This window comes from Mesoplodon bidens (assembly GCF_964165515.1).
Source record: "Mesoplodon bidens genome assembly, chromosome: 7".
Taxonomy (NCBI): Eukaryota; Metazoa; Chordata; class Mammalia; order Artiodactyla; family Ziphiidae; genus Mesoplodon; species Mesoplodon bidens.
The window spans coordinates 48,061,743-48,074,243 of NC_138164.1; the positions used below are offsets into that span (position 1 = coordinate 48,061,743).

The window sequence follows — 12,501 nt, forward strand, 5'->3', positions numbered from 1 at the left end:
TTTCCCGGACTCCCTCCCGGCTAGCTGTGGTGCATTAGCCCCCTTCAGGCTGTGTTCACGCAGCCAACTGCAGTCCTCTCCCTGGAATCTCACCTCCGAAGCCCAAGCCTCAGCTCCCAGCCCCCACCCACCCCGGCTGGTGAGCAGACAAACATCTCGGGTGCTGGTCGGCACTGATCCTCTGTGCGGGAATCTCTACACTTTGCCCTCTGCACCCCTGTTGCTGTGCTCTCCTCTGTGGCTCTGAAGCTTCCCCCACCCCCGCCACCCCCCCCACGCCCCGTCTCCACCAGTGAAAGGGCTTCCTAGTGTGTGGAAACTTTTCCTCCTTCACAGCTCCCTCCCAGAGGTGCAGGTCCCGTCCCTATTCTTTTGTCTCTGTTTCTTCTTTTTTCTTTTGCCCTACCCAGGTACATGAGGAGTTTCTCGCCTTTTGGGAAGTCTGGGGTCTTCTGCCAGTGTTTAGTAGGTGTTCTGTAGGAGTTCCACATGTAGATGTATTTCTGATGTATTTGTGGGGAGGAAGGTGATCTCCACATCTTACTCCTCCACCATCTTGAAGGTCTCCCCTCTTGTTCTTCTTTTATATTTCATGCTTTTTATGTTACATTCAAGAAAGTTTTGCAAAACCCAATGTTACTAAGATTTTTTTCTATGCATTCCATTAGAAGTTTTATAGTTTTAGCTTTTAATTTAGGTGTATGATTCGTTTTGAGGTAATTTTTGTAATAGGGCGAGATGAAGTTTATGGTATATATTTTGGCTATGGCTCTCCAATTGTTCTAGTGCCATTGTCTGAAAAGATTATCTTTTTCCCCATTAAATTGCCTTGGCACTTTTGTTGAAAATAAGTTGACCATATATATATAGATTTATTTCTGGAGTCTCTATTCCGTTCCATTGATCTATTTGTCTATTTTTTTATGCCACTATCTTGATTACTTGATTACTGTAGCCTTATATTGATAGAATGAGTTGTGAAGTATTACCTTCTATATAATTTTATGGAAGAATTTGTGTACAGTAGGTATTATTACTTTTTAAATACTTGAAAGACTTCACTAATGAAACCATCTGGGCTTGGAGTTTTCTTTTGAGGAAGGTTTTTAACTACAAATACAATTTTTAAAAATAGGTATAGGGCTGGACTTCCCTGGTGGCGCAGTGGTTGAGAGTCCACCTGCGGATGCAGGGGACACGGGTTCATGCCTCGGTCCTGGAGGATCCCACATGCCGTGGAGCGGCTGGGCCCCTGAGCCATGGCCGCTGAGCCTGCACATCCGGAGCCTGTGCTCCACAACGGGAGAGGCCACAATGGTGAGAGGCCCGCATACCGCAAAAAAAAAAAAAAAAAATAGGTATAGGGCTATTGAGGTTATCTATTTCATCTAAGTTATATGGTTTATTTAAGTGCATTTTATCTAAATTGTTTAATCTATTGGCATAGATTTGTTCATAATACAAATATTTAGAATATTTAGTGATGTTGCCTCTCATTTATGCTATGAGAATGTGAACACAACATCAAACTTAATATTGCTTTCCTTTTTTCTATTTTATTGATTTCTGCTTTTAGTCTTATTATTTCATTTTTTTCTGCATACTTTGAGTTTATGTTGCCCTTCTTTTTCTAGTTTCTTAAGGTGAAAGCTGAGATCATTGATTTGAGACCCCCTTTTTCAATATAGATTTTAGTGCTATAAAATTTACTTCTAAGTACTGCTTGTAGCTGTGTTCCATAAATTTTAATATGTGGTGTTTACGTTTTTATTCAATTCAAAATGCTTTCTAATTTCCCTTTTGATTTCTTCTTTGATCTGTGTGTCATTTAGAAGTGTTATTTCCTAATATTTACAGATTTTCAAGATATCTTTCTGTTATTGAACTACTAGTTCTTTTGTTGGTTGGCAAGTTCTATCAATGTAAACTAGGTAAAGTTGGTTGACAGTGCTGTCCAGGTCTTCAATATCCTTACTGATTTTTTTGGTTTACGTGTTCTACCCTTAATTGAGGGAGAGAGATTTTGAGAACTCTGATTAAAATTCTTCCTGAATTTTATTAGTTTTTCTTCCCTGTATTTTGAAGCTCTATTAGGTGGATACATGTTTAGGGTCATTATGTCCTCCTACTGAGTTGACACCCTTATCATTGTATAAAAAGCCCTTTATCCATTGTAATATTCTTTGCTTTGAAATCTACTTTGTCTGATAGCCCTGCAGGTTTCTTTTTATTAGTGGTACCGTGGTATATATTTTCTATCCTTTCACTTTTAAAGTATTGTGTCTTCATTTAAAAGTGGATTTCTTGTAGCCAGCATGCAGTTGAGTCTTGCTTTTTTATCCAGTATGACAATCTCTCCCTTTTAATTTGGGTGTTTAGACCATTTATGTTTAATGTGATTATTGACATGGTTGAGTTTAAATATATGATATGCTCTTTGTTTCTTGTTTGTACCACCTGTTCATCATTCTGTTTCCCCTTTTTCTTGTTTTCCTTTTAATTTATTGAGAATTTTTATGATTTCATTTAAAATCCCTTATTGGCTTCTTAATTTTTTTGTTTTAATATATTTTAGTGGTTGCTTTAGTAGTTATAGCAACCTTATACAACTTCTCACAGTCTTACTTCAAGTAATATTATCCCACATCACACATGGGATGAGAATCTTACAATAGCATACTTCCGTTTCTCCCTCCTAGCCTCTGTGCTATTGTCATGCACATTACTTCCACATATGTTAAATCTAAAGATAATTTTTATCATTTTTGCTTTGAATAGTCAATATTTTAAAGATATTTAAAAAATAAAATAGTCTTTCATATTTACCCGCATATTTCCCATTTTCAATGTACTTTATTTCTTTGTGTAGCTTCAGATTTCCATTTGGTAAGTTACCTTCTGCTTGAAGGACCTCTTTAATATTTCTTGTAGATTATGTCTGCTGGTGAGATGGTGATATTTCCATCACCTTTTATATTTCTGAAAAATCTTTATTTTACTAGGTATAGACTTTTAGATTAACTTTTTGTGGTTCAGTAATTAAAAAATATTGATCCATTGTCTTTTGGCTTGCATTGTTTTCAGAAAGAAGTCTGCCTTAATTTTTATTATGTTTCTCTGTGTATGATGTGTCATTTTCCTCTGGCTGCTTTTAAGATTTTCTCTTTTTACATTGGTTGTAAGCAACGTGGTTACTATGTGCCTTAGTGTAGTTTTCGTAATGTTTCTTGAGCTTGGGTTTTTTGAGATTCTTGTATCTGTAGGTTTATAGTTTTTGTCACATCTAAAAAATTTTCAGCCATTATTACATCAGAATTTTTTTTTAAACTCCCATTCTTTGTGGAATCCAATTACACACATATTAGGCAGCTTGAAGTTGTTCTTCAGTTCTCTGATTCTGTTCACATTTTTTCATCTTTTCCCCCCCATTCTGTTTCATTTTGCATTGTTTCTATTGATAAGCCTTCAAGTTCACTTGTCTTTGTCCTGCAGTGTCAAATCTGCTTTTAATTCCACCCCTGTGATTTTTCATCCCAGACATTGTATTTTTTATCTCTAGAAGTTATAGTTGGGTCTTTATTGTATATTTGATATCTCTACTTAGTATGTTCAGTCTATTTTAGTTTCATGAACAAATAGAATGCAACTAATAACTATTTTAATATCCTTGTCTACTAATTCTATCATCTGTGTCATTTCTGGACAAGTTTCAATTCATTGCTTTTTCTCTTCATAATGAGTGGTATTTTTCTGCTTCTTTGCATGACTGGTGACTTGTTATTAGATGCCAGAAATTGTGTGAATTTTACGTTGTTGAGTGCTGAATCTTTCAGTATTTCTATAAATATTTTTGGACTTTTTTTCTGGTATGTAGTTAAGATACTTGGAAACAGTTTGGTCCTTTCAATACTTGCTTTTAAGCACTGTCAGTTGGAACCAGTGCAGCCTATAGTGTAAGGCTAGGTTTCTGCACTGCTGTGGCAATACTCTTCTGAGTATTCTGTCCAGTGTCCCTGGCATTGTGGAGTTTTACACTTTGATGATGGGAAATTGAATTATTCCTTGATTTGTGTGAGCTCTGGGGATTGATTTCTCTGCTCCTTTTAGGTATATCTGTCCCTAACTTTGGTTAGTTTCCTCACACATGTGTGCTTATCAGTAATTGTGAGGGATTCTCTGCAGACCTCTGGAAGTTTATGTGCAGGTCTTTCTCCTCTGTTACTTTGCCCTACCAACTATATCCACCTTGGCCTCCCTAGACTCCCAGCTTCGTCTTCTTAACTCAGTGAGACCATTAGGATTTGCCTCTGTACACTGCAGTTGGTAATTTCTTTCTTGAGGCAGTAAGCTGGGACAACTGTAGAGATGACCTCTTTTGTTTTTCCTTTCTCAGGAATCACTTCTTCATTGCTTGATGTCCAGTTTCTGAAAACTGTTGTTTTTATATATTTCATCCAGTTTTTTTTAGTTGTTTAACCCAAGAAGGGTAAATCCAGTCCCTGTTAGTCTGTCCTGGTCAGGAACAGAAATGTCTACATAAGTGAAGAAAATATATGATATATATTAAACATGCAGTATATTGAGTGCTTCACACATAGAAAGTATTCAATAATCAGTCACTATTGCTATTTCTCCACCTGCATCCTGTTCAATAATGAAGGTTTATTTTATATACCACCTTCCATATGAAGGCTTCCAGATGAATTATTACTCTTTATTCTTTGTACTCACATCACTTTTTTAATATACTTTCATGATGACATGGATCTACATTATAAATTTTGGTTTACTTGTTTGTATTTTGTGGTAGATTGTAAGCTCTTAGGCAAATAAGATCTATCTTGTTTATCAATCATTAGTTTCCAGCATATAGTAAATGCTTAGATCTTTGTTGCATAAATGAATAGTCGAGGTATCTCACACCTTTTATGAAATATTCAAGAGTAGAATTTTTGATTGGGAAGGAAAGAGAGATGGTTTAGTGGATGAGAACATTTGAGCAGAATGAAAGTGGAGAGGAGTTCCAGAGAGTAGCATGATAACAAAAGGTGGTTGGTTGAGGTTGATAATATATAATAATGATAATGATAATGACAATCGTACTAGTAAATACTACTACTACTACTTCAAAAGTTATTGTGAAGGTGAGAGAGGATAGAGGAGTATAGAGTGGAGACTAGGAAAGACTTATTGTAGTATGTCAATGCAACCATTTTGTGATACCTTCAGCACCTTGCTGAACATAGATGGTAATGTTGGTAACATTTCATAAATGTGTATTGTGTGAATCAGTGTAATTTGAATTGTTGTAATAGAGGCTTTTAAACAAAGTGCTGAGAGAACACAGTATACTTTTTGGAGTATACTTGTGAACCTTGGAAGGAAGTGGTAGGGATGGATTAACTGAGAAGAAGCAGAAAGAAATTCTAGATAGTGGAGAATAGCATAAACACAAAAAATACTATAGGCGATAAATAAGCATAATATAACAGAAAGAACAAATGGACCTTGGAGCTGGGTTCAGTAGGGCTTCACTTTTATCTCTGTCACTGGTGTAACTCTGGAAAATTACCTACCCTGTCTGAGACTCAATTCCCTCATCTGTAAAATGGGTGTGGTTGTTGGGAAGATTATATGATGCATAGAGTAAATTTATTTTATGTTGCAGATAGTGGGTCCAATAACTATTAGTTTCTTCTTTTTAGACATTCTATATCTTCTGATGAGGAAAGAAAAATGCTTCAAGAAGGACTTTGTGACCCCTCATCACTTTGTATAAGAGCCCAGGTATAATATATAATTTATGAGTATAACTAATGTTCCCATTTATTTCCTATTTCCGTGGCAAATGAGGATTGCATTGCATTTTTGTGGTCTAATACTAAGACCTAAGTAATTTTAACACCCAATTTCTTTACATCTTCTAGTTTTAACTTATGTTTATAACTATTAGGATTATTGGCTAAACTTTACATACAAATGAAACAATTTTACTACCACAATAATATTTTTCAGAAATGTTTCTATTTATAGGGAGTATATCTACTGAATGAAAGGTTGGAAAGATGAGTATCAGAAATCCTAAAATTTTTCAAGTCTGGAAACTACTTGTATTCTTTTAAATTATTTGTTTTATGAATAAAATCAGTTTTGATATTAATTTACCATCATGGAAATCATATAATACAAGGTACAGAGTAAAGTTTAGAAACTTTTGACTTTTAAAAAGTAATCATACTTTAAATTTCCAATTGGTTTATAAAAAAACATTGTTAATGTGCACTTACAGAAATATTTTGGATACATGGAGATTTTAAAAGGAATTCTAGCATAACTAAAACAGAGTAATCTTCTATTTTTTCACTGAAGGGAAAATTCAGGACTCTTCCAGTTAAGTAACTCTGTCCTTGGTTTAGAGAACTGAAAAATTTGCATAGTCAATAGAATAAAAATTGATAAGACATAGCAGTTTTGGAGCCGATTTTCAGCACTGTTTTTGGTTCTTGAATACTTGCATTGACATATACAACTCATAGGTATAGTGCATAATACTGCTGATCCTGCCAAGTGAAGAACCACCTTTAGTCATCTACCTAGTATCTCAACTGCTGGGTGCTGAGTTGGCAAGGATCTGGCATGTGGTAGCACCTGACTTCATCTGCTGTCTTCACTATAGACTGGTTCTTTGCATTTATGAATCTTAGTCTGGCCTTGATGACAGTTTGCTTGGTTGAAAGTCACCTTATTTTAATTTAAGACGTGTTGCCTCCATGATACTTGTAAACATGTTGAGAGGCTGAGTTTTGATGAATCTCACAAAACTCCTCAACAGGGCATGAACTGAAACCAAGGAGCTGACAATATTAATAATTCAGCATTTGGCAGTATTGTGGATATTAATGCATTCATAGTTCATCTTGACAAACCTGGGCCCAATCACATGTGAAAATGAGTTTAGTCATCTAATATTAGTTTCTGGTGAGTATTTTTATACTTTTCTTTCAAACTATAGATGAAATGAAGAAAATATTAGTCACTTCTTAGAAATGCCAGGTTCATAGCCCACATGACTATGTGTTGTGAAATAAAAAAAACCGCTTTACAATAAATTACCATCTTGATTTAATGAAAAAATGCATAAGGATTCTTATAGTGCATTATGGCTGATTTGTGATATTTTAAATTGCCCATTTATTCATAGTTGCAGAGTGAAGTACCTGTTTCGGTATTTCAGCTAAACATGTAACTCTTAACTTTAAATAACCAGTAAATTTACGTAACCTATGCAGGTAAACTATATAAAGCATTTGTCATAAAATTTAAAACATGCTAATAATAATACATGTAATAGCTAAGTATATTCAGTAATTAGGACTTAAAGTTATTTTACAAATATTGCTTTCATGGGGAAATAAATGTATCTTCTTGTAATAAAATGCCACAGGAGTGACACAATTTTATTTAATTATTAGTAACTCCAGGACACACTTCATAATATGTGGGGCCTAGAAATAATATGGCAATGACTGAAGTGGAAAGATCTTGCTCCTTAAAATTTGGTGACTTGTTGAGCTGTCTGAATCATCTATGTCCTTCTCGCACATACCCAAATACATTTTATGATCACAAAAGAATTATTTTTTGATCTCTAAACTAGCCCCTTTCAGGCTAATATAACCACTTTGTTGTAAGATTTCTTCTTTTAAAGGGTATAAATGAAGAATTTAAATTTTCATGTGAAAAAAAGGATATTATTTGGTCCTCGAAGTATTTGGGTCCTTATTTCTACCTAGAAATCCTAACTATTATAGTCAAGTTGAACTACAAGGGGAAAAAGTTTATAAATTAAGCTTGGTTTTTTAAAAAAAGGGCCATTTATTTATTTTATTTTATTTTTGGCTGCGTTGGGTCTTTGTTGCTATCTGGTGAAACACTTTGACTTAAAACTGGAAGGAAATAAACAAATCAAATGGACACTATTTTGTATGCTTATAAGCTTTTAATAAATTTCACTATAGTCAGGCTTATGTCTCAATATTATATTTTCATTCACATCTTCAAATGGGCAATTATGTCCACACGATAAATATGTGGGGTTAATGATGGTAATTTGCCACCTGAGTCATGAAGCAGCTCCTTTTCATCCTTACGTAAAAATTTCCATAGTTTTCTTGGTAATTCTTTAGAGTATAAAAAATCTGAATTAAAAGGAAAAAATTTTACACTATAAAAATCTCACTCTTGCCAAGAAATGAATTATACATAAGGTCTGAAAATAAGTAGAGTAGAAAAGAAGTAGAGATATATTTTAGACAGCAGATTGGATCCATTCAAAGAATTTGCAGGAATGCTTTCATTATGCTGTGGTAGTAATAAATGGTATTGTGCTACAAACTTCGTAATAAAAATGGAATAGGTTTTAAACCAAAAGCTTGTTTGGTAACTTTGGCTCAATTTCTTGCCACTTCTGTATCCCTTGCAAAGGAGAATGCACTACATCTTTGTGAACAACCTGAATTTCTCTTGCCCTGGAAAACCATACAGTCCAACTTGGCTTTTGACACAGTCTAAACTACTCCGATCAGGTAAAGCTGATCTTAAGAAAAAAATTGGATACTCAGCAAACCCCAGCAGATATTTTGACACAATCTTAGAGCTGATAAGTCATTATAAATTTAAATATTATCTTTCCTAGCAGAAACCTCACTAATAAATGGTTTTGAATATTTTATGAATGACTGAGCACCCTACTTTGTTAATAAGTCCTCTGGAAAGCTATGACTTTTTTGGGATGGTTTTACTTTTGGAGGAAGGAGTGTTGAAGAGAAGGTACTGATGAGGTGTCATATAATTTTACAAGTTGCATAACTGCTTTTAACTACAAAACTATCTCTGATTAAAATAACAATTGAGCTTGTAATTTTTTCTGAACAGCTGCTGCTACAGGGGGTCATTACCTTGGAGAGCTCGAAAATAATCGTACTCTTGGTACATGAGTTATGTAGTCTTGTGTTTTACAGCAAAGCACAAAGTTTAAAGCCTATAGAAGAATGTTATTTGAAAGCTGTCAAACCATGTTAAAAAAGACTGCATCGTCAAAAGGCCCTGGTGGCCACGATTCTGCATGTAGCCTTGTCTTATTCATTACAAAATGCATGTTTATAAAGTTCCACAGAGCATCCAATTCCCAGTTCACTTATATCAGCAAGACTTAACTTGCTCATTAATCTAAATTCTTTTGCAACTTTAATCTACATGTTTAATTAATCATAAAATGAGGCGGTAAGTAATTTCAGCAATGTGTGGCTTGTTATCAGATGCATTTAATCACTCTTCTGTGAGCTCATTTGGAAACACCTGAAGATGTCGAGTGCAGTCTGAATAAGCATAAATTATTCTTTGTCAGTGTACTTCACTCAACTAATAAGACATTAATTTAAAAGGCACTGTTTGTCATTTTTAGATCTTTACCAATATTTTTAGCTTAGCAATATAACTCTAATTGTATATATGATTCACAACTAGTACCCGACATAGGAAAGGGTAAGAGTTTAATTCATTTTTCTTATTTACATGTAATTATGTCATGTAATCTTAGTTTTTAATGAGGATTAACCATCTTGCAAGTATTCATATGCTTTTGGAATAAGGTACTAATGAATTATAGTTGGAAAAATTATTTGTTGGTACAAAGGCTTGTGATTTCTTGTTGTTGCCTAGGTTAGGTCTGAAAAGACATGAGGTTTGGGAGAGCACTTTGATTTGAGGATACAGGTATTGCATAGAGATTATATGATGCAGATGATAACCTTATAAAAATTCAAGTAAAACAGTTATATTCAGCTATCCCACATAATAACATATGTAATCCTTACATAGGACCAGGTAGCCTAAGATAATGACAGTCCCATTTTTTCCCCCTAGTGTCTTAAGAGTATTGCACAGTTGATGACAGCATTTTTTTAAAAAAAGACAAGAAACAAGAAAACAATAAAAGCAAAAACTCACTCACAGCTTCAGAGCAAAAAAAAATTCATGAGGGCTAAATGAGTTATATATCTCAATGCTGACATCGAGATATATTTTTATAGGAATAAAAATTGCATTTTATAGGATGTCATCGCCTGTCCTGTTCATGCCATGAGAGCAGTGACACATGGTAAGAATAATTATCTCAGTGGAAACAAATGTATTTACCCGCCGTGGAACATCCCTGTTTATCTTATGAACTTATCTCACTCATATGCTATCTATGGATTGTCAGCAGTGAGCCAGAGGGGATGATTCCTGAAAAAGGAATATTGGTTTGAGCTGAAATATAGCTATATTCTCCATTTTTATTTGATGTGCACATCTCCTGGGTTTCTTCCCTTTCTTCAGGGATCCTTTACACTTAGCTAACAGTTATTTATATGTCCATTTCTTGCCTTATGCCTCATCACTGTGTAAAAATTCTCCTTCCTCTTTTCCTTTCTAAGGGAAAACAAAATCCCAGGAAATCTATTTGTACTGTTCAAGTCATATAGGCCATCGCAGCACATTGCAGTGAAATGCCATTTACCCTTATTTCACTTAAGGCACTATAAATTGTTTTCTTAGAACCACTGATGAAAACTTCAAATCTTCTTTAGAATCATTCTTGAGAAACAACATTTCACTTGAACTTAACTTTCTTGGTAAGAATACTTTTCTCATTCCTGTAAAATCTTAGTGGATAGACATATACAGTCTAATATGAAGGCTTGCTGTCAGTTTTTCTTGATAAGAAACCTCAAACTTCCCTAACCCCCCTTCCCTTGGAAAAACCTAAGATAATTTTTTCCAGACAGATTTATTTTCTAACTTGTTGTTTTGGTGCAGAGAAAGAACACAGTGTTCCCCCCTCTCATCCCAACTGATGTGCAAGAGGCCTGCCCTATTGTCCTGTTAAGTTCCTCTACACAAATACAATGATTTATTTTATAAAATGCTATATATTAACTGTAGCTATTTGTCTATATTATGTACTTAAAGAGGAAAATGATAAATTCAGTTCCATGCAGCTCTTATACCCTCAGATGTTTGGATATATGCTGATGCATATATATATATATTATATATAAAATATATAAAATATATTATATATATATATATATATACATTCACAATGTTACCCAAAACACACATACACTGACACTTTTGCCCAGTCACAAACAACAAAGACATACCACTTAAACATGCTTCTTCCATGGAGACCTCACAGTTGTTTAGAATGCACAGTACCCAGAATGAGGAACTACTCCAGTGGGTGCAACTGAATGAGTGGATCTTCCATATCCAGCTGAACTGACAGGGATGGTTAGCGAGGCTCTGATTTTAATGCACAACTTCTGTGGCTGAAGGACAGCATGCTGGTAAAGAAAGTGATTACTGGTGGCAGAGAGGGGTGGGTGAAGAATGAGTTAGGAGCTTGTGCATTGTGGTGTTCACTAGCAGTGTGCTCAGGGGGAGGGTTTGGAAGTCTTGAGTCATCAAAGTCTTCAGCTGCAGTGGGACTTCAGGCTCAGCAGATGAATGAGAATGTCACAGTGCAGTTGGTTACAGGCAATACTTCTGACTTCAGACTGCAAGTCTCAATATCTTATTTATGTTAAATGTAAGAGAGCAATGATGTATTCAGTTATGCTTTGCGCTACCTCAGGAGAAAGCCTAATATCTCCCTCTCTCCTCCCTCCCCCCAGTTTCTTAAACATATGAAATTCCATTCTAATTTTTACCAAAAAATCCATGTGTTATTTCCTATAAACACTTAGATAATTTATGCCCACCCATCTTTCCTTTGAATCCAGGTTTTGTCTGTGAACATTGCTTGCTTTTTTATAGCAGGCTCGTTTTTCTTACTCATTTGAAATTGGCTTTTATTAGAAGATCATTTAGGCATATCAGTACAGTACATTTGGTGGCTTTATAAGAAGTTCTGATGCTAGATGTTCAAAGCTCTGCTCAGATGACATTTTTATGGATCCACACAGCCTTGCTCATATATGAAAAGAAGGTATTGAGTTATACAGATGATTAAGTTATTTCTCTCAAATTTTTATGAGAATGGGTTGACTTGAAGTTGTGTTACTTTCCTAGTGCCCTCAGCTTAGAAACTTTGTGTATTTTTTTAGGCAGCATCTGCATCACTTATATTCAGGAGAACATAATAATACATGCAGTTTTAGAAACTGTCTGTATTTTCCCCATTACCCCTAATTCATAGGATTGGCATGATTACAACTCTTGTTGCCATCATATTAACAATGTGTTGTAGCCACTAATAATAATTTTTCATGCATACTTCCAAGTACTGTATTTGAAAATCCCAGACTTCATATATAGTAAATGAGGAAGTAATTTATAGCTTTCACATTGAATTCTTGCTTGTTCAAATTTGTGCTTACCCTTTTGTAAAGCATATAACCTACTTAAAAAAGGCTAATAGTCAGTTACCTGTTTTTTAGTATTTTTTAATCTATA

The 12,501-nt window shown here is 34.7% G+C and overlaps 1 protein-coding gene across 3 annotated transcripts in view; it reads left to right on the top strand.

Moving 5' to 3' along the window:
- SOX6 (SRY-box transcription factor 6) overlaps positions 1-12,501 on the top strand; it is a 627,811-nt gene that overhangs the window by 120,234 nt on the left and 495,076 nt on the right. For all 3 annotated transcript variants that reach the window (XM_081238923.1, XM_081238924.1, XM_081238922.1), the window contains exon 3: positions 5,706-5,787. The gene's annotated coding sequence lies outside the window, so the exon portion shown is untranslated. The remainder of the gene's footprint in view (positions 1-5,705; positions 5,788-12,501) is intronic.